Source organism: Chelonia mydas, chromosome 14 (genome assembly GCF_015237465.2).
Source record: "Chelonia mydas isolate rCheMyd1 chromosome 14, rCheMyd1.pri.v2, whole genome shotgun sequence".
NCBI lineage: Eukaryota > Metazoa > Chordata > Testudines > Cheloniidae > Chelonia > Chelonia mydas.
The window spans coordinates 11,289,813-11,317,394 of record NC_051254.2 but is presented as its reverse complement, the minus strand read 5'-3'; the positions used below and the strand labels follow the sequence as shown (position 1 = coordinate 11,317,394).

At 40.3% G+C, this 27,582-nt stretch overlaps 1 long non-coding RNA gene across 2 annotated transcripts in view; it reads left to right on the top strand.

Moving 5' to 3' along the window:
• LOC122462909 overlaps nucleotides 1–22,130 on the top strand; it is a 29,471-nt gene extending 7,341 nt beyond the window's left edge. The window contains exons 2-4 of one of the 2 annotated variants that reach the window (XR_006285805.1): nucleotides 4,915–5,077; nucleotides 6,665–6,770; nucleotides 18,841–21,983. This is a non-coding gene — a long non-coding RNA (uncharacterized LOC122462909). Of the gene's footprint in view, nucleotides 1–4,914; nucleotides 5,078–6,664; nucleotides 6,771–18,840 lie in introns of both variants that reach the window. The other variant, XR_006285806.1, reaches the window with a different exon arrangement.
• The last annotated feature ends 5,452 nt before the right edge of the window (nucleotides 22,131–27,582 follow it).

Sequence of the window (27,582 nt, the reverse complement as noted above, 5' to 3'; positions counted from 1 at the left end):
CAGAGCAAGTACTCCCATTTGGCCAAGAGGGTATGGTAGCACCTGGGGCTATGAATGGGCAGTGAGACCGAGTCAGTCAGGAGACAGGAGGAGGTCTCTAGGGCCAAGCTGCAGAGACCAGAAAGCTCTCTGCAGGCCCTCCCTGGGAAGAGGGAGGAATTGGCTGCTAGGAGACTGTAAGGTTGGAACAAGGCTGAAGGTAGGAGAGCAGCAAGAGGGCTGGCTGGCATCCCCAAACCAGAGAGCCAGTGTCGGAGAGGGCTGAAGGCAGGCAGAGCAGCAGAGGGAGTAGTCTGCTGACTCTAAACGAGAGCCAAAGGCCACAGAGGGCTGAAGGCAAGGCAGCAGTGGAGTAACTTACCCACTGACACCTCAGAGAGCTGGACCTAGAGGAACCAAGGGAAGGCCAAGGGAAGTGATACATGGTTCCCTGGCAAGGATACTCCCAGCAGAGGGGCTGTGGGGGTTCTTGCTGGGAACTGCAGCTTGCACTCCAGTTGGAAGGCCTGGGGTGATTGTCCTGATACAAGGACAGGAGAGGGCTGCGCTGGAGAGCTGGGGTGTGATGAAGGATGCTGGGCTATGCCAGGGCCTGGTGAGAGAGGTCAGGCTGTAAGTTACATGTATTATGTGGACTATGCTGGGGGGAATTCTAGGTATGGCTGTGGGACTTTTGTTACTATTTATGTGCATGGGACACTTTTTTTTTTTTTTTTTTTTTTTAAATAAAATAGCCACCACACAAGGGCCATTTGCACTAAGACTGACCTGGGGGACTCTGAAAGAGGAAAGTGAGGCAGGTGCATCTGTCATGCTGAGGCCTACTGCAGGGGAGCGCTCCAGGTGGAGTCACCCTATGATAGACCTTGGTCAGCCAGTTGCAAATTAGAGCAGCCTCAGGACTGCCCTAACCAGCACTGGGAACTGAATAGTTCCCTGGATTCTGAAAAGGTATGGGGAGGTGGAATGCATGTCACTTCCACTCTGTTGCTGTGCTGGGCTCTGGAATGGTGCATGGATGAATAAAGGCCAGAGAACCATCAGCACTCATTTAAGTGCCTGGAAGTTGAAGGCACTGAGTAACTGTAGCTGGAAAAGCTAGATATCAAGTAGGACAATACTGTCTGATTATTCACATAACAGGAAAGGAATAAACCTGATGTAAATGGGTAAAAATCTTGAAATGAACTCCTCAGGAGGGATAAACTAATAAAAATGTCCAGGCCAAGAAAGAACACTTAGGAATGTCGTGGCTGAAATGTTAGCCATGCTTTAAAAGTCTGGAATGTTTCAAACTACATTTATACTAAACTGTCTGAGATATGATATGAGAAGGCAACTCCCATCTACCTCACAAATTAAGTCCACGCTCTGAAATATACAGAGTATTTAGTTTTGGAGTTGGGTCTTGTTAGGTCAATAATCGGATAACATCTTCATATCTTTCTTCATGTTTCAGAATAATTATGTGTATAAGCATAAATATTAATATCCATTCAATATGTCTGCAGTCCCTAGGTGTGAATAGCAATATCTAGTTACATGAGCCAGGGTATTCCTTAAGTGTATTTGGATAATCTTTAACTAAGTGTATTAAGATTCAAGTGTGCACATGCAGGTGGGTATTCTGTGAAGGCACTAAAGGATTTTGTAAGTTGCTGGCAGAAGCTTTTCTATAGAGGGAGCAATCAGTCAGAATATATGAGTATTAGCATAAAGGAGGAAAAACAAAAAGGGCTTTGTAGCAACAAAAACCTTCATGCATTCATATGTGGATGCCAGGGAAGTAGAATTAGTTATAGGAAATGCATTTGTTAGTGAGGACACACACAGCCTTAAAAATGCCCTTTCCCCCACTACCCCCCCAAATTTCATACCTCGGGTATTCGTTTAAAAGCAGGACAGGCATCTCCCAGGATAAGAGTTCCCAGGGGGAATGAAGCCTAGGGTAGGCTCTGGTGCGGGGAAGACATGGAGGCACTCCAATCAGAAGCCTATGGCCTAGTAGGGGAACCCAATTGTAGACAAACTAGGATGAAATGTCTGTGTCTGTTCATTCCTCTCCCAGCAAAGAATTAACACGTTACATCAAAACCTTTATGATGGCTGGGAGATACCACAATAGTGTGGTACTGGCTCCTCTGTTTGTTTACATATGCTAAATTTCATTGCACAAGTAAAGAAATACACTGACCTAATTAATAGAAATACTGTGTGTTTTGTCTGTCTGTCTGTCTGTCTCTCTCTCTCTCTCTCTCTCTCTCTCTCTCTGCTTATTGAAGCTCCGCTTCCTGCATGCTGTCTTATGATGGCTGAAAACACATTATAACCTCACTCTACAGACTATGAAAACATTGTCTGAATGACAGCAGGAAACCTGCCTGGACCAAGTGAACTTCTAACATCTTCACTTGCACTCTTTGCTCAAGTGAGTTAACTCTTGGGACAGCAGAGAGCTGTACATGACTAAGTAATAACTACAGGACGGGCAAAGCAAAGGCTATCCTGACCTTCAGTGTGGGAATGCAATAGCCAACTCTAGTTACCCATTTTCCTACCCTACTGAAGTCATGCATGACAATGCGGCTGATGCACCTTTAAGACAGATACATTCATGTGTCTTTTATGTGTATTCCCTCTTGGAAGAAATTTAAAATACAAGAAAGAAAAGACTCCTATGCTTAACACATTACAATTTTCTGTAGGTGGCAGAAGAGAGAGAATATTTTAAGGCAAAATGAATATGGTTCAGAGACTGTCAAGAGATCAGAATGTTTTTTATTCTTTTCCCTTCCTCATGAATAAGCTAAGAACAAGAGTTTTCTGAATCAGAATCAAGGCATATTACCAGAACTACGGGAATTATTAATTGTGAATAATAGTCAAGTAATTTAGCCTTTTTTTCTGTTCACAAACAGCATTGGATTTTTTCTGCTAATCTTTTTGCTCTTTGTTAATATCAAATGAACAAGTCTGTGAGAACAAATTTCAATCTATAGTGTGTTAGTAAGTTTCTTTCTTTGCCTATTTGCTACTTATGTGTTATCAGGTAGGATTTCTAACCTAGGTCACATGGTATTGTCTCTATTACCTGACTGGATGACTGAAACTTTTTAAACAAGAGAATAATAGACAGTTAGTAGCAAACGTCACTTTTGTTCCCTCAGGAATATTCTTGTTTGCATGAGAATATATACTTACAAGACTAGCCGCTTCCCAACCATTTGTGCAAATAAAAACATGTTCATTTGAATATTCATGAACAAGAAGGGGCATAAACATGGTTGAACCAAAGAGCTGTTCAGAATTCATGTGAATGTTTGTAAACACTGTTTTGCAGAATTTTTCCAGTCTGTATACTAACTCAGCACAGACTCACAAAACAGCTGGAATGCTGATGGGGGAAAAAACCTTCATCAGCAATAAAATTACGTGTATGTTAATCTTATTGAGTAGAGAGAGCAACATCAGTAGCAAGCCCAATTCAATCTGTATCTTTGACAATGAAATATATGAGGATGTTACACTTAGCTTCTTAGGACCTTTCCCATGTTGTTCAGTTCCCTCCCTTCACTGTCCATCCAGGTATTTCCTTTCTTCATTTTCCTGTTTCTGTTCTGCACCTTTTGAGTTTTGCAACCAATGAAAACTGGTCTTGGGAAAGGGAGAGGAGAGCAATCACTGGCGGATGCAGGGGTGGCCCCTCGCCTTCCAGAGGCTCTATCCATTCATTGGCCAGCTGTGGGAGGAAGGGGGCTGATTGGTCTCTCGATATCCCTTTCTTTAATGGCAACACTAGTCCAGGCTGTGTGGAGGCTTTCACTGCTGTTTCAGCAGTCTTGTCCCCATTCTCTAACTATAGTTTCAGAGCTGTGTTTTGGAGACACTGTGGGTCTGACCAAACACCTGGAATGGGGTCAGGAAGGAATATTTTCTCCCTATTGGGGCTACACCAGCATAAGTTTTTTGTTTTTGTTTTTGTTTTTTTGAGGGGGGGGGTGCTCCTTCCTCACAGCATCCTGGAGGTACAGCTAGGTTAGACAGGAATAGGATTTAGTAATTCATGGTAGTACTTGGTGCAGATTTTAGTTCATTGAAACTTGCACCCAGTTTCCAGTGCGGCTAGAAGGGATGGTTCCCAGAAGTACAAGGCCACCTGGGTTTTACTGATGGGCCTTGTGCTCGTGGGATGGGGAGAGGCCTTGTGGCCTTATGGGCCAAGGTCCTCCCAATTTTAGTGGCGGGGAGATTTCTGAGTCCTATGCGTAGGCTGAGGAGAGTCTATTCAGAGTTATGGGTTATATGGTAGGAGCCTTGAATGACCATACTGGTACCACTTAAAATGTTTGTGTCAGGTTGATAAAATATTTTTTTAATTTCAACTTTAAAAAAATATATTATATTTTAATAGATAATAGAAATAAAGAAATTGAAATGAAAAGTTGTTTCGAAATGAAATCCAGAAATATTTCATTTTGAAAATGTTAATGGGACGTTTTGCATTGTTGAGCTTTTTCTCCAGTTTTCTTCTGAAACAAAATTCCTGCAAAATCCACACGATTTTGCAAAGCATTTTGATTTTGACTATCCATTGTCATTGTGAATGGCTATGAATTGGTTCTGTGAATGACAATGGACAGTCATTGGGCCAGGGAAAGAGAGTAAGAATGACTTGATTGCTTGGTAGGTAGGGCCTCGCCTGGGATGTGGGGAGACCCAAGTTCAAGTCCCTGCTCCAGCGGATGTTTAGTTATTTACGCAAAGTTGAACAGCTTCAAGAGGAGAGATTGAGAAATATATTTTGGTAAATCAGTGGACCAGTGAATGTAGTTCACCAGAATGCTCCATAGCTCAGTGGTCAGGGATACTTTCCTGCTTCATGGGACACCTCTATTAAAATCCCTTCTCCATCAGGCATAGGGGACAACTGAACCTGGATCTCCCGTGTCCCAGCTGAGTGTTCCACCCAGTGGACTAAAGCATATAAGAGAGCTCCCATTGCCACCCTCACCACTGTGTCCTCCTGCAGACGGTCTGGGAACTATCTCCTTGGCAGTCTGGAAAAATGTCTGGAAGTGTAAGGCAAAATGTTTTTGGTCAAAAAATAAACATTTCATTTTGACATTACCAAAATGATGATTTTTTTCAGTTCAATCTATACTGTTTGGCAAATTTGACAGACATTTGTTAATAGTTTCAGGTGACCCACAATACCTTCTTCCCCCCATCCCCCCCCCCCTTTTTTTTTTTTTGAATCAACTCTTTGTCTGAAAAATTGCACCCGACCCAGCTCTAATGCAATGCTGGGAATGCTCTACCTTGTGTACCTTAAGTCTCCTCCTGAGAAATAATATGCCAGCTGTGCTGCTCTGCTGGAGTTCCCAAACATTGTGACAACAAGGAATTTAGTGGCAGCTTGCAAGAATCCCCAGGGTCAGACATAATTTATCAGAGACGGCCACAATGTCTTGAACCAAAGCCTGTTATAAAACCTAGATTCCAGATTAAATATAAAGGCATCCTTCGTCACTTCCATCTTAAAGTTACTTCTTTCAATAACTCTTGCAGAAAGCAGTTTAATACTAGCACGGCAGGCACTGCTAATATTATACACACTTTGAAGTGGGTTATTTAGTTAAACTGGGATTCCAGATCAAAAATTGCTATTTACATATGCCATGCCAGCTTTTGTTGACAGCCCTGAAAGATTAAATGTATATGATCTGAGTCGAGTAATCTAAATGCAATAGTTTTGAAGGCAGTTCTGGAGGAGGCTATTACAAGAGAATAAAAAAAAGTATGTATCCATATTCCTACTATCCATAGTGTATTTCCAGATGCCCAAATGATCTCAGCTAGCAAAAATGGAACTCATTTGCTGAGGCTTCCCATTTGGTGAACGTGCTTAAACAGGCACTTGAGACTTTAGTTTCCATTTTTACAATGAAATTCAGTTGGAATAATGCAAAACTGTTCTTGTCTCCTTTCTGGGGGCTTCTAATTCTTCGCTGACATCAGGTTGTTTAGCTTTACTGTCTTCACCATATATTTCAGGCTGTGAATTGATGTTCTTAAATTCTTGCAGAAGAAATAGTATCTGAAGGAATCAAGACTTTATGAATATTGTATGTAAGGCAGGGAATCTGTCACAGTTACCCACATTACATGTGCCAGATCCTCACTTTTAGGATGGTGTTAGTGGTGTTTGGATTTCTTGCCTCTCCTATATCTTTGGGCTGACCTAATATCGCCTCTGAGAAATGTGGTCCCGAAAACAATGATATTTTTGTTCAAAGGATTCTACAAACAGGAACTGATTAATAGTTACACAGGATGGAAGACATGAGGCACAGGGCTGGATCCTCAGCAAGTGTGGAGTCAATGGAGCTATGCTGATTTTTATACGAGCTGAGGATCCTGGAATATGACCTTGATGATGCAGTCCTTATTCACAGCATGTTCTTAAAGAAGTGGTCATCAGGGAGCTTTGCGTAAGTAGAGTAGACAGGATCTGCCCCTGATTTTGCCCAAGGACACCGAAGGTATTGGTTACAGAGTTAGAACTTGGGTATGAGGCTCTTGACGCTGGCCTCCAGTCACTTGAACATACCTTAGTCTCTAGCTGTAGACAATCTTTGGTAACTTCCCCTTTTATCCACTACAGAAGCATCTAACAATTTTTCTGCTACTACACTTAAAACTACTGTATTCTATTTCTTTCTGCCAGTCTGAAGATCAACTTTCTGGTACCACCACAAAAGACAGAGCAGGTACATGGCTCAAGGATGGGCATACTGTTACTGTTGTATTTTCTGATTTTTAAAGAAAATACATAAAGTACCACTTTCTTCCTCCATGCGATTTCAAATACAGTGAAATACAGTGGGCCTGATTCTTCTTTCAGCTACAGCAGTGTGAATTGGAGGTAATTACATTAAAGTTAATGGAGCTATACTACTGTAAAGCTGTTGCCGGTGAGAATTAGCTCAGTCTCTCCCAAAACTTAAAATAAATGACTAAGTCAAATTCATAAAATCCATAGTAGGGCTAGGCACTTAATTAAATACCCTGATGTCCACAGGTGCTGATCATCTGAAGGACCTTTGGACTTAAGTGAGGGTCATAAGCTCCCAGCACCTGTGAAAAATCAGATACTTGGTTCTTAGATTTTAGGTAACTGCATTTGAATATTTTTGGGGTGGAGTATTCAAAGGGATCTAGGGAGGTAAGTGTCCAACTCCCATTGAAAGCCAGATGAAGTTCAACACCTAATTCCCTTGAGCCCCTTCAAAAATCCTGGCCTGTATGTCTTAGTTTTATTTTAGGTTCATGAAATCATATGCTCACTAAGACAGGTGCTAGGTGTAACAGAGTGAAATCTCCAGGAGGTAATATTTGTGTGTGTGTGCATACAGGTGTGTGTGTGTATACATATATACACACACAAGTATGTATGTATGCATAAATTGGAGTAGTGGGAAGATGGATGGTACCTGATTGTCTCTTAATCCCCTGTAGACTGTACACTTGTATCTTCCAAAAATGCACCTTCATAACCCAATCCGTGCGCATTGTGCATCCTGGATTCTTTGGGAAATAAAAATTATTTCCCCATCCCACCTCAAGAATGAAGATTGGAGAGATGACTGACATGCAAGGAAGCAAAGCTAGAGTTACTGTTTACACAGCTTACTACAGGGATTGAAACAAAAGGTGCACACACATTTGGGGGCTTTTAAGTAGTGCTAGATGAATGGCTCAATGATGGAATCTGATTATGGTCTGTATATTAAAGAGGTTAATTGCAGTTCAGAAATAATGCATATTTTATATGAACAAGGTTCATATTTGTTCATTTAAATGTTTAGAAAGTCTTACTCTTAGCACGGTTATCTTGCATGCAAAGAAGCAGACTGTGGAAAAGAGACGTTGAGACAAATGGAGCTCTTTGTTACACTAGTATAAACCTGGCCTCACTAAGGATTGAGGGGAAAAATAGAATTCATTTTGCCCAAAATGTATTGGCATGCTAAATCACGTCATATGTGGATGCCCAGAAAGCTAAAGCTGGTTGCCAGTATGTACACTGCCAGATATTGTGCCGACTGCTTTCCGTGTTGCCCTGAAACTGGCCTGCTATAAAACTGATCTAAGATGAGGAGGAGTGCTATATCCAGATACTACTTTCCTTATCATCGCCTTCTTGGTCCTCTCGCAAATGGCTTAGTGTTGTTGTATCACAGTGTTATGTGAAGTTGGTTTAGCGTGACACAAAGGATGTGCCACAGAATGTTGATCTCTAAAGTTTCATTGAGATAATGGAGGTTTATAAGTCTGGGGTTTTCAAAAAGGCCTAAGGAAGCAAGCTACCCAACTCCCAATGCTGGGCATCTAAATGTCTCCACCGTAAGTGCTACTGTGGCACGACTACATCAACGGAAGGGGGTTTCCCATCAAATCACTTAATCCACCTCTCTAAACGACAGTCATTAGGTCATCAGAAGATTTTCTCCATTGACCTCGCTGCATCTACACTTGGGAGTTGGTTGACCTAGCTATGTCACACAGGGCATATCATTTTTCACAGTCCTGAGTGATGTAGCTTGGTCGACCTACATTTTTAGGGGTATACCAGGCCTTAAACTCCTTTAGGTCCTCTTGAAAGTCCCAATCTAAAAGTATATGCCCCTTCTTAACATTCCTTTAGCCAGGCTGAAAGCATATTTGTCTTCATGTTGCTTAGGGTGACTGTTGGATCAACCAAATAAATGTGTGAAAATTCTTGTTTATTGGAACCTAACTATATAACGTGGCTCTTGTGTTTTAATAGTTAACATAAAATGTAATGTTTGTTCTGCTATTTTCTGAAGGGGATCTGTTGCAGGAGGATTGTCCATTTGATTAAATGAACACATATTTTAAATGTTAATTTTCAGTAGCTGCTATTGACCGGAGAGCACAACAGCTGGTGTGGTGCTTTCTGACTATATCCTTGCCATCACTATTACACAGGCTGCTGTAAATACTTGAAAAACACACCAGCTCAGCAGAGACATCAGCAGAACTCCTGTTCACTGGTCTAATATCAGCCAGCTCCTGTGGAATGGCTTACTAAGCAAGTTTATTTGGGCTGAAAAGATGTGGATAATAAGAGGAATCATTTAATGGCATGCCTAGAGGGCTGGGATGAGCTACAATGGACCAAATGATCTTTACATTCCACTAAAATTAGGCTTGAGGGAGGAGATCAATGAGCTGTTAGTACTAAAAAGGGCACGGACGCAAGTGAACCTTTCCAGTGGGTGTTTTTGTAGACCGTCAAAGATGCTACTAATGAGCACTTTGTGTTATAGTCATCTGTTTCTCCTCCGCAAATTTTGCAAAGCAAAACAGTTACATGTTTGTATTGGGTCTTATGTTATAATACTTAGTCCTGCCATGAATGCAGGGGACTGGAGTAGATGATCTCTCAAGGACTCCCTGCCAGTCCTATGATTCTATGATAAAAAGGGTCACTTTTTATAAATGAATAATATCTTGCTCTTGTATAGCACTTTTTATTGGTAGATTTCAAAGTGCTTTATTAAGGAGGTCAGGATCATTATCCCCAGTTTAGAGATGGGGAAACTGAGGCACAGAGGTTAAAGTGACTTGCATAAGGTCACTCAGCAGGCCAGAGCCAGGAATTGAACCAGGCTCTCCTGATAGTCAATCCAGTGCTCTGCCCCTTAGGCAATGCTGCATTCTTTATAAATAGGTTTGGAAAGATTAAACTGTTATTAGTAAATGGCAGTAAATGTCCATGCCAGTGTACACACACAAACTGATGACAAAATATTTCCACTGAGGATAATCAAAATCTACAGATAGGCAAAGTAAGAAAAATGCTGATTAAGAACTTATTAGAGTTGGATTTAAGATTATTCACTTTGCATATTTTGACATCTGATGTTGAGAATTTGTTTTAATTGTTATAAAGCTTTAAATTTTTGAATCCCAAAGTCTATTGTCATTAAATAATTCTGATTGCTCCCTATTGACTGACTTCCCTGCCATAAATTTATGCAACTGTAAGAATTTAAATCAACAAGTGTAAAATGCTTTAAAATAAACATTGATATTATTCATTGAAATTTATTTTAAAAAAATCTGTATTCTGCCAAGACTACTTGTGAAAGAGTTTATAAAGGGTTAACACATGCTCTAAGCATGTTAAGGGCATGAGGTGTATGTGTTCTAAATGGTTTTAAAACCATCAGTAGGTGTTAAATATGGTATAAGTCATGCTATAACAATTGGGAACCCATTGTTAAAATATCTATACTTGATTAACCATGTCTAACCTATTTGTAAATAAAACCTTAATATAAAGTATGACCATGGAAACTCAGTCATTGGATGGATCTTTAGATAGGTCATCTCTACTGCTTCTGTCAGTGGAGGCAACTCGCGGCTTGTCTTCACAAGGACAGTCAGAAAAATTAATCTGAATTAACTAAATATCTGAATTTAAAATGGATTAGTAAAACCACATTGAATCACTGTGTGGATGCTCTCATTCAAAATTAAAGTGGCCCTTATTCAGTTTATATTAATTCAATTAATTAATTCAGCTAAAGCAAACTAAGACCACTTCCATTCTGCATGAATGTTCACACAGACGTTTAATGTGGTTTAACTAACCCACTTTAGAAGTTAATCTGAATTAACTTTCCTGAATGTCCCCATGTAGAGAAGCTCTCAGATGAGAGACAAGGACGTAGGGAATGCTGCCTCCATAATATCTTCTCAATTTTACAACAGACCCTCAATAGGCACTACTGTGGGGGTTGTAGGGCAAAGGGGGTTATGTTCAAGAAATCCACCACTCTTTGCATCATTATCCCCACACCATACCCAAAAGTGGTATGTACCCCTTTTGCAGTGTGCATCCACTTTCAAAGGAATGTAGAATTGGTTCCAGCCAGAAGAATCCACGCCAAAGTATGGTTGGCAGAACTGGACCCTATATGACTTTTCCATAATATCTGCAGTATTCTAGGACTATAAGCATAGGGAAGTTTGGGTAGTACTGCAAATACAGAGGAATAGATTTATAAAAGTAAAGTATCCAAAAAACGAAGGCTCCCGTAATTAGTGGGCATGCATTAAACCAGGGCATAAATTTGCCTTGGATGAAATTGTTAGGCGAACTCCGACTTAGTTTAACTGGTATTAACTTGAGTGAGGATTCTAAAACGTGACCCCTTAGTTGAGTATAACTAGCAAACAAAGAACTCTGACTTGTTTGAAACCTTGACACCACAGTGTGGATATTTTTCCTAATTTCTGTTCTTCTGCTTGTTGCCTGACGCATCTATATACAGATGCTTGACTTTTGCCACATATATCTCCTGTCGTTCTCTGCAGTCATCCAGTCCCAGGCAAAGATTACTTAGAAATAAAACTTTTTAGCAGAAAGAATAAATCACAACTGAAGCCTATTGCTTCTTTGTCGCTGGCTACCCATGGAGTTGTTCTGAGAGCTCTCTAACATGACTCCTGTGTATGTATGATACTGTTTGACACATTGTAAGGAGAGTGATCACTTTACATAAGCTATTACCAGCAGGAGAGTGGGGTGGGGGGAGAGAAAACCTTTTGAAGTGATAAACACCCATTTTTTCATGGTTTGTGTGTATAAAACTTCCTCACTGCATTTTCCACTTTATGCATCCGATGAAGTGAGCTGTAGCTCACGAAAGCTTATGCTCAAATAAATTGGTTAGTCTCTAAGGTGCCACAAGTACTCCTTTTCTGTTTGATCCATTGTTAATCATACGCAAACTAAAGAATTTAGGGTTCAAAGACCTAGTGTGCAGATAATGTATTCCGTCTGTTCTTCAAAATGTTGGATGCCAAAAAAAGAAACCGATGGACAACACCACAATCTCCCTCGTACCCCACCTCTGCATACACTGATAATGTGATGTGTAACTGCTACGTCTGAAAATTTTCATTTGCGTTTGTGCAAGCTGACTTCTCTCTTGCCATTCCTGTCTACACCTCTGCAGCTGCATGTTTGGCAGTGTCTAGCCACGTGTCTGTACATGTTTTCAGCCATCCTCCCTCTCTTTTTAGTTTGGAATAAGTCTTGCTTTCTCTCTCCTCTCCCTCCAGAAGCACCCTTGATGCTATTTAGTTGTGATACTTATCTGGTTCAGCTAAATGATAGCAATATAGCTTAGGAAAGAGATCTACTAGCTGTATTGATCTTTGGCTTCTTCACCTGTCATTCTCAGGAGTGCAGAGTTGCAGAAAAATGAATTGCTAATTCATATTCATCCCCTCAAAGCATCACTGCCTTTGTGTGAAAACTGTGTGAAGAGTCTTTCGTATCTATATCTATAGAAATCAGGGTAAAATCAGTTACTTATGAGCCTAAATTCAATGGGATTATCACTGTCTTGAAAATTTCACTCTGTATTGTCATTGTTCTTTAGATTATTTAAATTGTGCCTCTCAAGGTTTATGTACATTTCACTTTTAAATTGCATGCCAAAACTAAAAACAAAAAAAATCACCATTGGACATTGATTTTTTTGTAATCCTAATTTGATTTGAAAATTCCACCTCTAACCAGCCTTCCCCATCCATTACCATCAGCTCACTCACTGAGGGAAAGTTTGAGTAAATAGATACACGTATTCCCTGAAAGAGAAAAGACACAGGCTCTGGTGTCCAGACAGGGAAAATAATTTTCAGACTCAAGGGGTCTTCACTGAAAATGCTCTGGCTGCAATCTCCTCCAATATAAATTGTGGGAATAGTTATCCTGAGTGCCTTTGCTGATACCAATGTAAGGAAAGGAGGGTGTGTCCTTGACATAGCACCATCTTGTGGACTGAGCCAGTAAGCAACAGGAAGTAGGCAAGAAAGAGTGACAGAGTTGAGGGGTTTTCTGATTAAGCTACTGAATCCGGTTTTATCTGTCATATTTATGTAATCTATTTATGTACATATGTATGAAATCTGAGGTTCCTGGCTTCTTGAGAATTCACAATTACACCTGCACAGTGTACATAATATTTTGCTGCTTTCTTCAAAAATCAGTGCTTCTCCAAGAACTGAATTCCCTTCCCATTGCAAATGTTCAAATATCACCAATCAGACTTCCCCTACCAAAAAAATCAGATTTAAAATAATTGGGCTTTTTATTTTTTACTTTCTGGGATTTGAACCTTAGCTAATTCTCAGGTCACGTTTACAAGCTGCCCTGCACACGCTGTCTTTCCCCCATTTTTTTGGTGTGTTGTCAGTACTCCTACATCTATTATCCATTGTTAGCTCGTTGGTTTAGATGTCTGTAAAGTACAATGCAAATGCAATAATGATATTTTATAAGTAATAGGATCTATGTCTATTTATTTCAAGTGTTAATTTGTGTACTTCTTTCCATTGTTGATATGAATGAGAGAAGCGGTGCCCTATAGTAGATAACGGAATGTATTCTAAACGTGGCTCTTCACTGTTTCATTTCTGCACAATGTTTCATTTCTGAGTGTTGGACAGAACTCATGTTCTGGTCACCCATTATAACTGCATTGCTCCACAGACTTCAGTTCCTCCTGACTCCCAGGAGGATAAGTGAAAGCAGAATCAGATCCAGTATTTCTTAAAAACTTCTGAACAGTTATTCAGGTCAGGAAAAGTCTCTTACCTGGTGACATCTTCCCTCAAACATGAACTGTATTCTCAGGGAGCATGGGAACTCCCTGAACACAGCAACCTTGTGGAGCTTCATAAGCTTGTGGCAATATTCACATAGGGCGCCTCTTAGAGAAGGATTATATTTGTGCTGGGTATATGAGTATTCCTGATAAATATGGTGCATAGTCAACTCTATTCCTTTTCCATTTTCAGTTTAGAAAACTGAATCCAGACTAAAGATGTTTATCAGTGCTGTAATTCCCATCATCAGTGACCCATTATAGAGAAGGCTGGGTACCTCTTGCACTTTGGGACACTGCATTTTTCTAAGCCCATTTTTGGTTAGTACCTATATCTAACTGAAACTGGCATTCTCTAATGTGAATAGGCAATATGTCATGTCCAGCAGATGGGCTTGAGTGAACACATGCCAGGGAACTATTGTGTACTGGGCTTCAGTGCATGGCATCAGTTTCCCAAACCAGAAGGTCAAAACTGCTATCTCTGAAAGACTTTTGCAGCTGCAGTTAACATGATATGCCATCAGTATTATAATTCAGAGCTTGGTTTCCAGCTGAATAGTTCAGTTTTAGTTAGGTGCTAAATTGAGAGCTAGGACCTTGTGAGGTTTAGGACGCCCCTGCCCCTTTGTAATTTCTGCTAAATAGTAACACTGCAGGATACTAAGAGTCATGCATCATGTAGGTCCAGGCACTTGAAATTGTTTACAAGGTGCTAAGTAAATGAAATACTAGATAAAGATCTGCAGACATTTGGAGAGAGGGATGTACTTCAGATTTAAAACTGACCTAAGTGGTCAGGTGAACATTCTCCTTATGTGTGGGAATCCGTCACAGGACCAGTTATCATAATTAGCCCTCTGCCACCGTTTCCCTCAGTGTAGAGGTGGTGTTGAGTATTAAAAGGCCTGGTTGCAGTGCTGCTCAGGTCTCGTTATCCCCAGCCCCTTGGAAATTTTTTACTTGGCCATAACTTAGTGTTTCTCTGAAAGTCAAAACAGCCAACTCCAGGATCCCAGGGGGCACAATGGTTTCATAAGACCATCTTAACCTTCCCACCCCTGCCTCCTCTGACATGCACAGCTCAGCTAGGCCTGACCACTGAGCTTTTAGGTCTGGTTCTGTGCTCCCTGCAAACATTTAAACCTGTGAGTAACTTTGCACGTACAAGTACTCCCACATAACTTAGTGGTGCTCTATTCAGATATATAAATATCTTCATGATCTAGCCCTCAAATGGTTTTTAACTTGAGAGACATTATCGATTTAACAGGAGTTGCTCCTAATTTCCAATATTATAAGCACAGAATTGAGTTCAGAGTTGAATAGCCTGTACAATTGTGTATCAATTTTCAGCATGCAGCAACAATTTGACTCATTCTAACCTTGTGAAAGACCGTGTTTATTATGGAAGCAACAGGCAATTAATTATAGTGGTTTTAACTGGTACTACTAAATAAATTTATTCTATACTGTACTTCCCGTCAAGCATAGTAGATTTTTACTGCATTTTTTTTTTTTAGGATCATACCAAAACCAAAGAAATATCCACTCTTTTTTTTTGTTCAGAGGGAGCAAGCATCCTAAGCATCAATAAATACTAAAATAATTAAATGAAAGCCATGAGTTTCACTCATCTTAATTTCCTCATTCATCTATTTGTAGTGAACACTTTATGTTTATTCTGTTGGGAGGAAAGAACAGTCACCTATTATGTGTCTGAGTCTCTTTGATGAGGATATAGCTCTATGAATTCAGTTTTGTAAATGAGGTACTGGATTTAATAGCGACAGAGTTGAGTGAAAACTGATTTTTCTATTTAGAAGGGTACATTTTAGGTTGTTTTTTTAAACCTTTTATTATTAAATCCAGCTAAATTTCTAAACAAAACATTTTTCAATGAAAACTCAAAACATTTCATTTTGAAAATGTTGAAATGCTTCATTTAGACATTTTAAAAAAATCATTTTTTGACTGAAATTATTCATTGAATATGCCCTGAATTCAGGATTAGTTTTCATGAACCAGAAACTGCATTTTTCAGTGAATAAAGGATTTGTCTGAATAATTTTTCCCGGTTCTAATGACAGTGTAGTTTGTTAGTTTCTGGTCTCATGTTCCCCATCCCTCTTCATGAGCAGTTGTTCAACAGGGTGCAGATCAATGGATTATATTACTGCTAGAGTTGGTTGTAAATCTGCCAATGAAATATTTTCTCAGTGAAAAATTTCATTTAGTTGAAAATTGAAATTTTTTGAAAAGTTTCAAAGGTCTAGGTTTTGTATCAATGCATAATGGAAAACATTGTGAAATCTCAGATTGTAATGGGATGGGCTAACCTGTCTGGTTACTGTGGCCAGTCTTCCTCCTTAGAAAAGAATCTCTGTGTAATGCAACTTTCAAATGATATTTAGGAAATTAGTATTAAAAATTCTTAGCTCAATATTAGTGATAGGAAGAAATAAAGTATGGGAAATCCTTTCAATAGCTAAAATGACAGACATCCTTATAAATCAGGATCAAGCAGTTTGAACAAACTGAATACACAGTTGATAAGTTGACCAAACACTCATGGGTCTTTTAGATGTAATGAATACAGGCTATTAATAGGATTTGTTAATATGTATATGGAAAGTTCTTGTATGTTAATGATAAAATAAAAAGTTAAAAATTAAAACTCGTTAGCTCAAAGGACTGATTTAGTATATTTCGGTATGTACTACAGATATTTCCGTTCCAAAGATTAAAAACTGCCAAATCTGGTTGCATAGATTAAGTATAACATTTACATTCCCTTCAAGGAGACTAGCTATATTTCTTTACAAAGTGGGCCGAACAGATCCTTAACTGCAGTTGTCTGAACAAGTCACTTGACTATGATTGAGCGTCGAAGCTCAAAATTTCTTTTTGGATATGGTAGGTGACCCTTATCCCAACCTTCACTTGTGATTCCCTGTCTGGTAATAGAACATCAGTTGATTAACATTTGGTGCTCTGGAAGTCACTTTATTTGAGGTGGTCTGTCATTGGCTGAAATTAAAACCCGGGAGGTTGGTTTATGAAGAGTTATTTCTTCAGTGAAAGGGCTGCTTTCCTCACACCCTTTGGGTGAGGGGTGTGTGTGTGTGTGTGTGTGTGTGTGTGTGTATCTCCCTTAGATAAAATATGTCCTTCAGAAAAATACTGTTTGCTGTAGACTTGAAATGCAGTCAATTTCAAAATGAATTTTAAAAAGTAGTTTCAGGTACTTCATGTGCTCCTGAGATCCCCTGACAATCTGTGTGGGTGTACAGACATATTTTCCTATTCTTAAAAATGTTTTTTTTTCTTCTCTCTGGCTGCTCTATGAAAGACTAGAGCTGGGCAAAATGTATCAGATGAATAGGTGACTCAGAAAAATGCAGTTGTGGGTCAATTTAAACTGTACGTGAATTCAGTCTGAATTCAACTAATTTCATTTTGGGATAAAAAAGGAAAAAACTTTCAAAAGTCAAAACATTTCATTTTGATATTTTCTAAATGACAGGTTTTGACTTCGTTTGGAATGACGTGTTTAGAAATTTCACTAGATTTATTTAAAAGTAAAGTAGGCACAAAGTTTTCTCCATGATCCTTTGCTTTAGTCTTTGGAAATAAAATGGAGAGTTATTTCACAATCAGTTCATGACCAGGGTCTTTAAGCTTCACAGAAATAGGGGTCCTTTCCCCCGCTTTTTTTAGGAAGCACCAATTTCTTGAAGTCCTCATTTTCTTTCTCTTTTCTTGTTTTTTTTTTTTCCTTTCCCTAAGACATTCCCAGCTGTTTCCCTTATTCTCTAATGTTGTGGCATATTGAGGAATACCTGAAAGCTAGGCTCCAAATGAAACAGTTGCTTTTAACAGACAGAAAGGAAGTGGTTTCCTTGGCAACAGAACCCGCATGAAAGGTCCCAGAACAGCACTTCCACCTGACAGATTTCTTTTCAATTTAGTAGCTTGCACACAGGCTTTGCTTGGAGGACTGATTTCTGTCCTAGGGCTTTATTCATAACAGGAGTTATGAATAAAGTTGCTTATAGGAACTATACAATTTTTGCATACAAATTTTATGCTCAGGACTGACTGGTTCAAAAAGAAAGATTGCTGATTTAGACAGTGATGCTGTATACTGCACTAGCTTGTAGTGGGATTCAGGTAAGCAACTCAGTGTTTACATTAAAAAATTAGACAGTGTAGGGGGAAAAACATTCTTTTTTCAGTAAAGAATTAACTTGATCATATGTCCTCGATCGGAATCGATTAAGAGATTGGTGAAAGAGTATAATCCACCACTGCTCCTGAGTGCACCAGCTCTGACTACTCACCTTTGGGTTTCATTCAGATTTGTTGACTTTTAAATACAAATAGCAAATCAGAGAAGAGGTAAAATGTTTTTTTGTAGAAAAGTATAAACGGTACTTTGAGAATTGCCCATTTATTTGTATTATTGCAATGCATGGGATCCTCCATTCAGATCAAGGTTCTATTGTCCTGGTTGCTCTACAAAGTCAGATAGCCCAGTCCCCAAAGAACCTATGATGTAAACGTTATACTTAATATTAACTCTCTCTTATATAGTGCTTTTCATGGTAGGTCTCAAAGTGTTTACAAAGGACGTCAGTATCTCTGTCCTAATTTTACAGATGGGGACACTGAGGCACAGAGGGGAAAACAGGGGAAGTGACTTGCCCAAGGTCACTGAGCAGGTCAGTGGCAAAGCTAGCAATAAACACCAGGTCTCCTGAGCAGCAGTCCAGTGTTCTACCCACTAGGCTATACCAGAGATGACCTTCACCTGGAGAATTCTCTACTGGTGATTGGTGGCTGGATTATGGCCCCTTTCTGTCACCTGAATGGTGCCTAGGGGCTGTAACCCATCCTAAGAATCTGGCTATGCACATCCTAAACTATTCTGTACTGTGGTCAGCCTTAATGTTCAATGTGTGCCTTTGTTACTAGATAGTACTTCCCTGAAATTTGTGAAATCTGTTAAATGTCTCAAGGCTTAACAAAGGGAATAACTAGAAAATACTGTGGAAATGGCCATGATATACAGAGCCTGATCCTCATGTGACTAATCACTAATATTTATTTTGGTTTTGTCTGGGGACAGGAGGCAGGAAATCTCCTGATCAGCTATTGGCTATCAAATACTATCAGTACGAGCTCAGTTTGATAGAAATTGACTCACTTTAGTGTGCCAGCCAGCAGTGGTGTCCTGGAAACACAACAGCGTCTCTTTAAGAATCCTGGTGACATCATTTACCCTCAACTCCCATGTTGCAAAGCATGAGTGAATGGTGAACAGCAACAGCAAAAGAAGCTGGAAGAAATATCTGACCTCAATGAGAAAAGGCCAGTGAAATAACCTTTGAACCTAGAACATAGGCTACAGCAAAGCATCAACTTTATGGATAGCAAAGCCTGTGTGTGTGATCTACCATGTTTGCAAGCCAGATCTAGAGACCAAAGACCATTTTAATTGTGATGAATATTTGTCTTATGGAGGGACAAAGTTCATTGTCACTCTTCCCTATTTTATCTTATGATCCTTGTCCTCACATAAAAGCCTTTCTGTGTCTCTCATCAATTTGATCACATACTGTAACCTGGGGTACCTATTCCTGCTCTAGTTTTGTTTTCTGACGGTCTGACTCCAGTTTAGCACAGTGTTTCATGTGAGCCATACCATCCATGTATAATATTTGTGCTATTTTCCATCCACTCTTTCTACATCCTAACTGGAGCTGTGTGAATAATTGACTTGTCAGTTTGCTGGCAGTTTAAAAAAAAAAAAAAAAAAAATCAGTTCAGCCTGAACTGAAATTGTTTTGAATTTTCAGCTAATTGTGAAGGTTGAGGAAATTTGTTTTGTGCCAAATGGTTCCCCTTGACCCAAAATGAAACCTTTTGTCTGGGGTATTTGTAACCTTTTTTTTAACAAAATCCAAGGAAATGAAGGCCTAGATTCACAACAATGATGATGGTCAGGGTTCCCCGACCCTCCCGCTAGTAGGCCAGTGGTTAGGGAGCTCCCTAAGGATGCTGGACATCTAGGTTCAAATCTTTCTGGAGCAGGGACTTGAATGTAGGTGTCTCCCCACCTTGGTGAATGTCCTAACCACTGAGATATTGGGTATTCTGGGTCTCTTTCTCTCTCTCTCTCTCTCTCTCTCTCTCTCTCTCGCTCTCTCTCTTTCCTGTTGAAGCCTCTCTGCTTTGTATAAAATATTCGAATAGTCACTGTGGGGGGAGAGCATGACTCTGTAGCCCAGTGGTTAGGGCCTGCACCTTGAACACCTTGGTCCACTATACTATTAGGTATAAGGCACCTGTCTGGTTTTGTAAATGGAGCCTAAACACTCTTGTGAATCTAGCCCTCAAATTGAAACATTTCATTCAACTTTCTGAATGGTTTTGTTTGTGTTTTTTTTTTCATTTTGACCGAAATAATTGACCGGAATCTGCATTTTTTTTTTTCCCCTGTAAAAAATGCTTTGCCCAGCTCTAACGCTAACATTTTGTTTGCTTAAAGTGTATGTCTTTGGCATTGGACAGAGGTTCTCATTGGGCTGGCCACAATGATGTGCGCAGACCCCTTCTCGGGGCAGTTATAGTTATTTAGAACCTTTGAGTTTATTCCACCCAATGTACATTTCCCTTTTATGTGTGAACACTGAATTTTGTGGATCATAATCTTCCCCTCATAGCTGCTGCAAGAAGCATGTCTTTATATGTTTTTATAGCACCTAGTATTGGGTTCCTGATCCTGAGTGAGACCTTTCGCCACTACCACATTACAAATCAATAATAATAATTAATAATCATATTCTGCTTATAAAATCATACTCAATATCTTAGCCAGAAAGTATAGGCTGTACATTTCTAATCTCTCTCTAATACCTCACCTTGTTTAATGAATTGGACCTTAAGTGCCCAATTCATATTCAACGCACGAACTGCAGTGATGAGGCTCAGGAAAGGAGTATGCATTACTGCACTTAAGAACTTTTCCCCCTCTCCATGTTTGCTGCTATGCTAATTATTTCAATGCCTTTCTAGCCGAGCTCTTTTAATGTGACTTATTTTTTTTATACGTGGAAAAGCAGAGTCCCTCTAGTATGGAGCTACAGTTGCTATTGTCAGAGATCTTGTGACCTTGAGTCTATTATCATCAAAATAATTAGCATGCAGCTTGCTCGGTATCGTTTCACAAATACAGCTGATTTTGCTGTGATGAAAATCAAACCTAGAAGCAGATTTCCAAAGCCATTAGGTTTAAGGTGGCAACAGGGGAAAGGCTCTTAAAGAGAATATTCTTGCTTTTGCCAAGCCTGTGCTCAGAGAGGATGACTCTGAGACCCAATGGAAATGCTCTGTCAACAGCGAAAGATTAATGAGAAGGCAAAGTCTGCAGGTATACCAGGAGTCAAAGCTCTGTCAGTGTTCCAAAGCAGTAGTTTGATTAGCCTCTCAGATTCTGGGCACTTGTGCTACCTGCTAAGATTTCATACAACCCTCCAGTGAAGCTAGCAAGTCCTCCAGTTAAATAAAGGCATTTGTGGTACCCATACATTAATGTTTCCAACTGATTTACATGTTCCTAAAATAATTTCTATTGCAAACCTTGTTTGTTGCCAGGCTATATGTACGAGAGGTGATAAAGTGAAGGAAATAGACTATGACTTCAGCCTAATGAGCAAGTAGGTATAAAGGAATTCAATGTCTCTCTAATGGGATGGGTCTAAAGTGCAGCATGATATATAAAAGTGAGAGCAAAAAGTCTGTTAGTGGAAAACTAATAGCCATGCGTACCCCATTCCTTTACCAGCTGTGCAACTCCACAGCTGACTGAGTGGAGGACTGGGTAGCCTGAGTTCCATTCCTCCCTCTACTAAAGGTGAGTAATCTGTTTGAGCTGAGGTGCTAAGCTCCTCTGACAATCGGGCTGTGGACTGCTCTGTGTGTCATTTATTCCAGCTAAAATAATAGGGATAGCAAAGTTTACACTTATGAGGAAGAACGGTCCAGTGGATAGGGCACTAGTGTGGGGCATGGGAGACCTCAGTTCATTTCACTTTGTGACAATGGGTAAGTGACTTAGTCCCTCTATGCCTCCATTACCCCTCCATAAAATAAGGATAATAGCTATGCCCTATTTGCTTGGGTGTTGTTTTTCTCACATGTTAAAAATTGTGAGTATGCTCAAATACTACAAGTAGCTGAGATAACTAGACATATGTGATGCATGATGATAAAAAAAAACTGAATTGGTAACGGGGGCTATATATAAGTACCTAAGATCAGTTTTGTTAAAGAATGTGGAGATATCCATATGGAAAGCTTTGTGTAGCACTTCGCTCTGCTGGTAATCCTGGTGAAAATCAATGAGCTTATTTGTAGAACAAGGTACTACTCAGTATGAGCAAGGCTGGCCGAACTGGGACCTAAAATAAGGAATTGTAGGTTTTCAAAGTGGGGGAGAGGAGTGTTGTCTCAGTGTCAGGAGCTGAGACTGGAGCGTCTGTTATCCAGGATTATCAACTAAATTGGGTCCAACTGAATGAAGTTGCATGGAAATTGGGGGGGAAAAAAGGCATCAAAAATCTCCAAGGCTAGAATCTCTGGATTTGCTGAAATGATGGGAGAATCATCTGAAGAATAAAACAGCAAATACAGTAAGGGCAGGCCATCTGTTTGAATAACACGAGAAGCAACTGAAAGCTTTGCTCAGAACAGAAATCCAACCCAAACCCTGAGGTTTGAAAAACTACAATTCCTTATTTAAGGTCCCAGTTTGGCCAACCTTGCTCATACTGAGAAGTACCTTGTTCAACAAATAAGCTCATTGATTTCACCAGGATTATCAGCAGAGCAAAGTACCACACAAAGCAAGGGAGGCTTGCAGAACTGGGAGTTTAGTGTTTTAATATTCACACTGCACTTTCCGGCTTGGAGCAGAAATAACTCTCATAAAATCCAGTGGCGCCAGGCTACCGGTGAGATGTGGCATGAAGGTTGAAGGGGCCAGTGCCTCAACCCAGATGACTCTCAACTCCTGCAGATACAGAACATCTAACAGGAGCATAGAGGTGGCCTACTGCTAATAGGTCTCTTCTGTTTGCATTTTTAAAATCTACGTACTCTGTACTCTTTTATTATTATTATTATTATTATTATTATTATTACTATTACTGTCTGCCTTTGAGATGTGGCAGGGCGGGATCCGGCAAGCATATGTGTAGACAATTATGCACCTGATAATTTTTTCTGGTCAAAGGGCACACCCATTTTTTGTCAGTTAAATCAATCTCCTTGCCCCGTCCCTCCGAGAGCTGAATCAGCGTTGTCCTGTAGGATGCTGAACAGCAGCTTGGCTGCAGAAGAAGTCAGACAAAGGCCTGAGTTTAAAAGGCATCCCGAGTGAATGAAAAACATGGAACAGAGGAAGGAACAAAAGGGAAGGAAGAGAAGAAAAGTTCTTTGCTTCCTCTTCCTTATAAACCAACCTCAGGTTGGTTTCCATTGCTGGAGTGGCACCAAAGTAGCCCTAGAAAAAGCCGCTAGAATTTAATTGAGAATGATGGATTGGAGTCTCTGACCTGCTTTGCCCCTTTTGTGCTGTTACAGAGACTGGCTGTTCAGAGAGAATCCTCAGCAGGCATTGAGCTGGCATAGCCAATTCGTGACACAGCTTGCAGCTTGCCACGGGGTGGTGCGTGGTCAGAGCAAGGTGCAATTCAGCTACTCCCAGCTGGCCAGTTGTCTCTTAGGAACTATTGCCAGCTGGCAGAAGTTGGAAGAGTCTCCAGATTGCTCTAAACTGTATTGGGTCTGAGAACCAGGGAGCTGTTACAGACTCGTGTCCTTCACTTCCTACAACCCCAGCAAAGGTGGCGAGGAGCAGAAACTAAGCACAGAAGAGACTCTGGGCCAACAACTAATCAATACCCATTCTTCATCATCCTGTAGAACTGAATTGAGAATTATGTCTCATCTTTGGAATTATGGGACATTAAATTGACACTCACAGGAGGTTATTAATAGCTATTAAATTCTATTTTTTCAGGATAACTTTAGAAATACAATAGGGTTCTTATTAGTATAGTATCTTCTCAATTAGCTAGGACCTTTCTGCAAATATCCTCTTATGTCTGTTTCCATCTCTAATGGGAAATCAGGTGGGAATGAGAGTGAGGAGTGTATATAGTTCCCTTGTAAATTCCTAGTTTCCCAATAATTTGATCATTTTAAATATACATATGAATTCTGAACTTTCAAGGATAGGGTTTTATATTTTGTTTCAAAAGGGTAAACAGGCAGTTAGAAATGGTCAGCTACCTCCCTGTGGACACCGCAAGACAGGCAATGTTGACTGTGCCATCGATTGAAGGTTCTCTTTGCTTTAAGTCAGTTACCTTAAGACATTGTTATGGAAATGTTTCTATTCCAAGTTATGTGGGACTCATACACAACCATAAAATATGCCAGGCAATGATTATGAAGAATAGCGAACTAGGAGTAATAACCATGGCAGCAGCTTGACTGGGTTAATGATATCTATGTTATAGCAGCAATATTCTTAAGGAAAAAAACCTGACAAAAGTGGGTTTTTCATTTGATTCACTGAATATTCACTGAATCCATTTAATATGAGGTGTAATATGAGAGAAAATTACAGGTAGTTTACCAATTTTCTGCACCATTTGTTGTAGACTCTTTTTATTGCAGGAGAGTCTAGAGGCTCCAACAAATACTGTGCCCCCAATGTACTCCAACACAGTGTTACAGTCTGTGTCCCAAATGGCTTACAGTCTAAGTAGAGAAAAAAGACAAAGGGTGGGAGAAAGTATTATCCCTATTTTACGGATAGGGAATGGAGTCCTCAGAGAGATTGTTTAGAGAATTTCAATTTTGTTTCCAAAAGTGGCATCTTCCCAGTGATGGAATAGGCAGACCCATCACCTCTAAGTTAGCAAGCACCTCCATAGTAGGGAAGCCTGAAGTTTTGGAGTTCTGTTTCAACCCTGACTAAACCACCGTTCCCCCTTTTGACCCGAGTGGCTAGTCAAAGTTCAGGGCCCTCAGGTTGTTCTAGTTGGGAGTAGAAATCAATGATGGAGTCCGTTTTCTTTCACGCAATCTTGTTTATTTACAAGGTATATAGAAAGTCTTGCTTCCCTGAATACAGGAGAAACCCAAAACAGGAGGCAGCTTCCTTCCTTGCAACACCAGCTCTTTCCACCAGGCTACTGAGGCTATGCATGTTTGGCTTTCCTTCTGCTTCTCTTTGTCATGCCTCACCTTGTCCTGTGGTGCTTCAGCTTCTGTTGTGTCTCTCTTGTGCGCAAACCCAGACCAAAAACCGTTCAGAGACCAAAAACCAAACACAGCCCTAGTACCTACATTTGAAACCCTTTTGGCCACTTGATTGAGCTTCTATTGAGCTTTTCCATGTGCCTGTGTTTTGGGGTGCTACTGCTATTGTTTGAGCCACCTGATTAGAATGGCTTCTTTCCATTTATTCTGAATGTGAGGCAGCAGCCATGCCTGACCCATAACGGCAAGGTTTAATATCACCCCATAACCCTCTACCCCATTTCTAATCCAAGTTTTCCTGCAGAGATGGATGACAGCGTCTAGATACTATAGTGATGGCCATGGTAGAAATACCCAAGATAAATAGAAAAGTAGCTGCACCATGGCAAAAAGTTCATCCAGAGTCATCTCCGAGTTGTATAAAGCAGGGAACTTTAAGGTTAAAATAGAAATTGCACTGGAAAGCCAAAGACTGACATAGAATGGAAATGAAGGGATTGACAACAAGAAAATTATAATGTAAAAGGTCATCCCTACCTGCCTGGTAAGATTTTTTTAAATACCACACAGATCATTTATATAGTGGATGGCTGGTATTTAATCTCATTTGAATTGATTGGTATATATTTCCTCTATTTCCACCTTCAAGACACACATAAAGGAATCTGTCTCCTGTTATCAATAGATCATTATTAAATTACTATTTTGTCTCCTCCATTCCTTATGGATTTCTGTGCATAATCCAAATGGAGATTCCCAATTACCTCTGTGGCCAAGGATAATACAATACAACTCAAGGAGAGTGAGGTTTATGAGCTCTTTGTACTCTCCCAATCCTGGGATGATTGCGTTTTGGGCTGGTTTCTCAGTGTACGGGAAAGCCTGAAGCTGGCTCTAAATTATGTCAGATGGTAGTGTCCCCAAGAGTTCATCATGACAGGTAGGGATCTGCAGGCTATGGGTGGTGGCCCCATACCCCTTATGAAGGCATCATAAGGGTGGCATAGGAACATTATACTGCTGTGACCCTCTTGGGCCTGGCTACCAAGCCTGAGATCTACTTTGCATGGGCAGTGTGACACGATGTAGTACTAGCACAAGGGAGAACGTGGACCCAGTGTGTTTTTCTTCAGATTTCAACAAGATTAAAAGACATCATGCACTCTTGAGTCCACCTATGAGAAGAGGAAAACTGCCATGGTTAGGATATTGAACTTGGATCTCCCTTGCCCCAAGCTAACTCCCTGCTCTGCTACAAACTCCTTCTGTGATCTTGGACATGTCAATTTGTCTCTCTGTCCCTCAGTTCTCCATCCATAAAATGGGGACACTGGTACTTCCTGACCTCAGAAAGTATCTGAGCATCTCATAATCTTTAATTCCTAACAGGGGTACCTAAAAGTAGTTAAGTTAGTAGGAAAGATAACAATTTCTGCCCTTTAAGATTCTGATTTTGAAGGCAAAGCAATACTAAATGGAAATTGCCTTTTCTATGGTGCTCCTCACCGTGGTGATTGAGCATCTCCCATGCATTAATGACTCTATCCAGACAACGTCCCTGTGAGGTAGGGAAATACTGTCCTCATTTTACAGATGGGGACCTGAGGCACAAAGAGCACCCAGGAAGACTGTAGTGGAGCTGGGAAGGAACCAAGGTCACAGTTTAGAATACCTTAACCCCCAACCATCCTTTGTCTCTCTATAAGGAATGCATAAAAGAGATCTTGAAAATCTTCGAAAAGCAATTTTATTTTCATACCATATATTCTCTACTCACTTGGGGGTGTTCTGTCGTGAAAATATGAGATTGTTGAAGTATATTTTTAAGCAACTAATAATAGTGTTGTTGAAGTATTAAAATAGAGCCTGGGAAACAAATCTTTGCTGTATAAAATTAAAAGACTTTAAATCAAAAATATACTACTCTGTTCAGCAAATCCTATATATCCTGTGCTGATACCAAGATAAACACTGGTTAAAAAAAATACATGAAAACTGTGCAATAAAAAAGGGTGATGAACTGATCAGTGAATCTACCTGGAATAGCTGTGTCTTGCAACAGCATTACAAGTACATTGTGTCTTGGCAACAGTCTACTGCTTCTGAATGGATGATCTTCAAATGAAAACAAAATGGATTCAGTGAAGGATAACCAGGGGTCAGATTGCACCATCACATGGCTAAGAAGAGGAAAACTGCATCAGATTTGAACATTCTGTCAGCCTCCAAGTAATAGGCCTTTGGACCTAACCCTAAATTTTATATGTAGGATGCCAGGACCACTTGAATGGAGGACCTATACCTCTGAGATGGCTCTGGGCCCCTGGCAGGTCCCTGCTATCATGAAGCCAGGGGCCCATGGACTCCTCTGACCTCCGATACCTCTACTATCTCCTTTAAAGGGGCTCCCTGTCATGGGGATGAGGAGGGTGGTTCTAGGAGGGTGGGAGTGGTAGGAGATGCGCTCCCCTGATTCCACGCCTTCCCTGCCCATTTTCCTCCCACTCTGCCCTCCCCCCCGCCCCAAGCAAAAAGG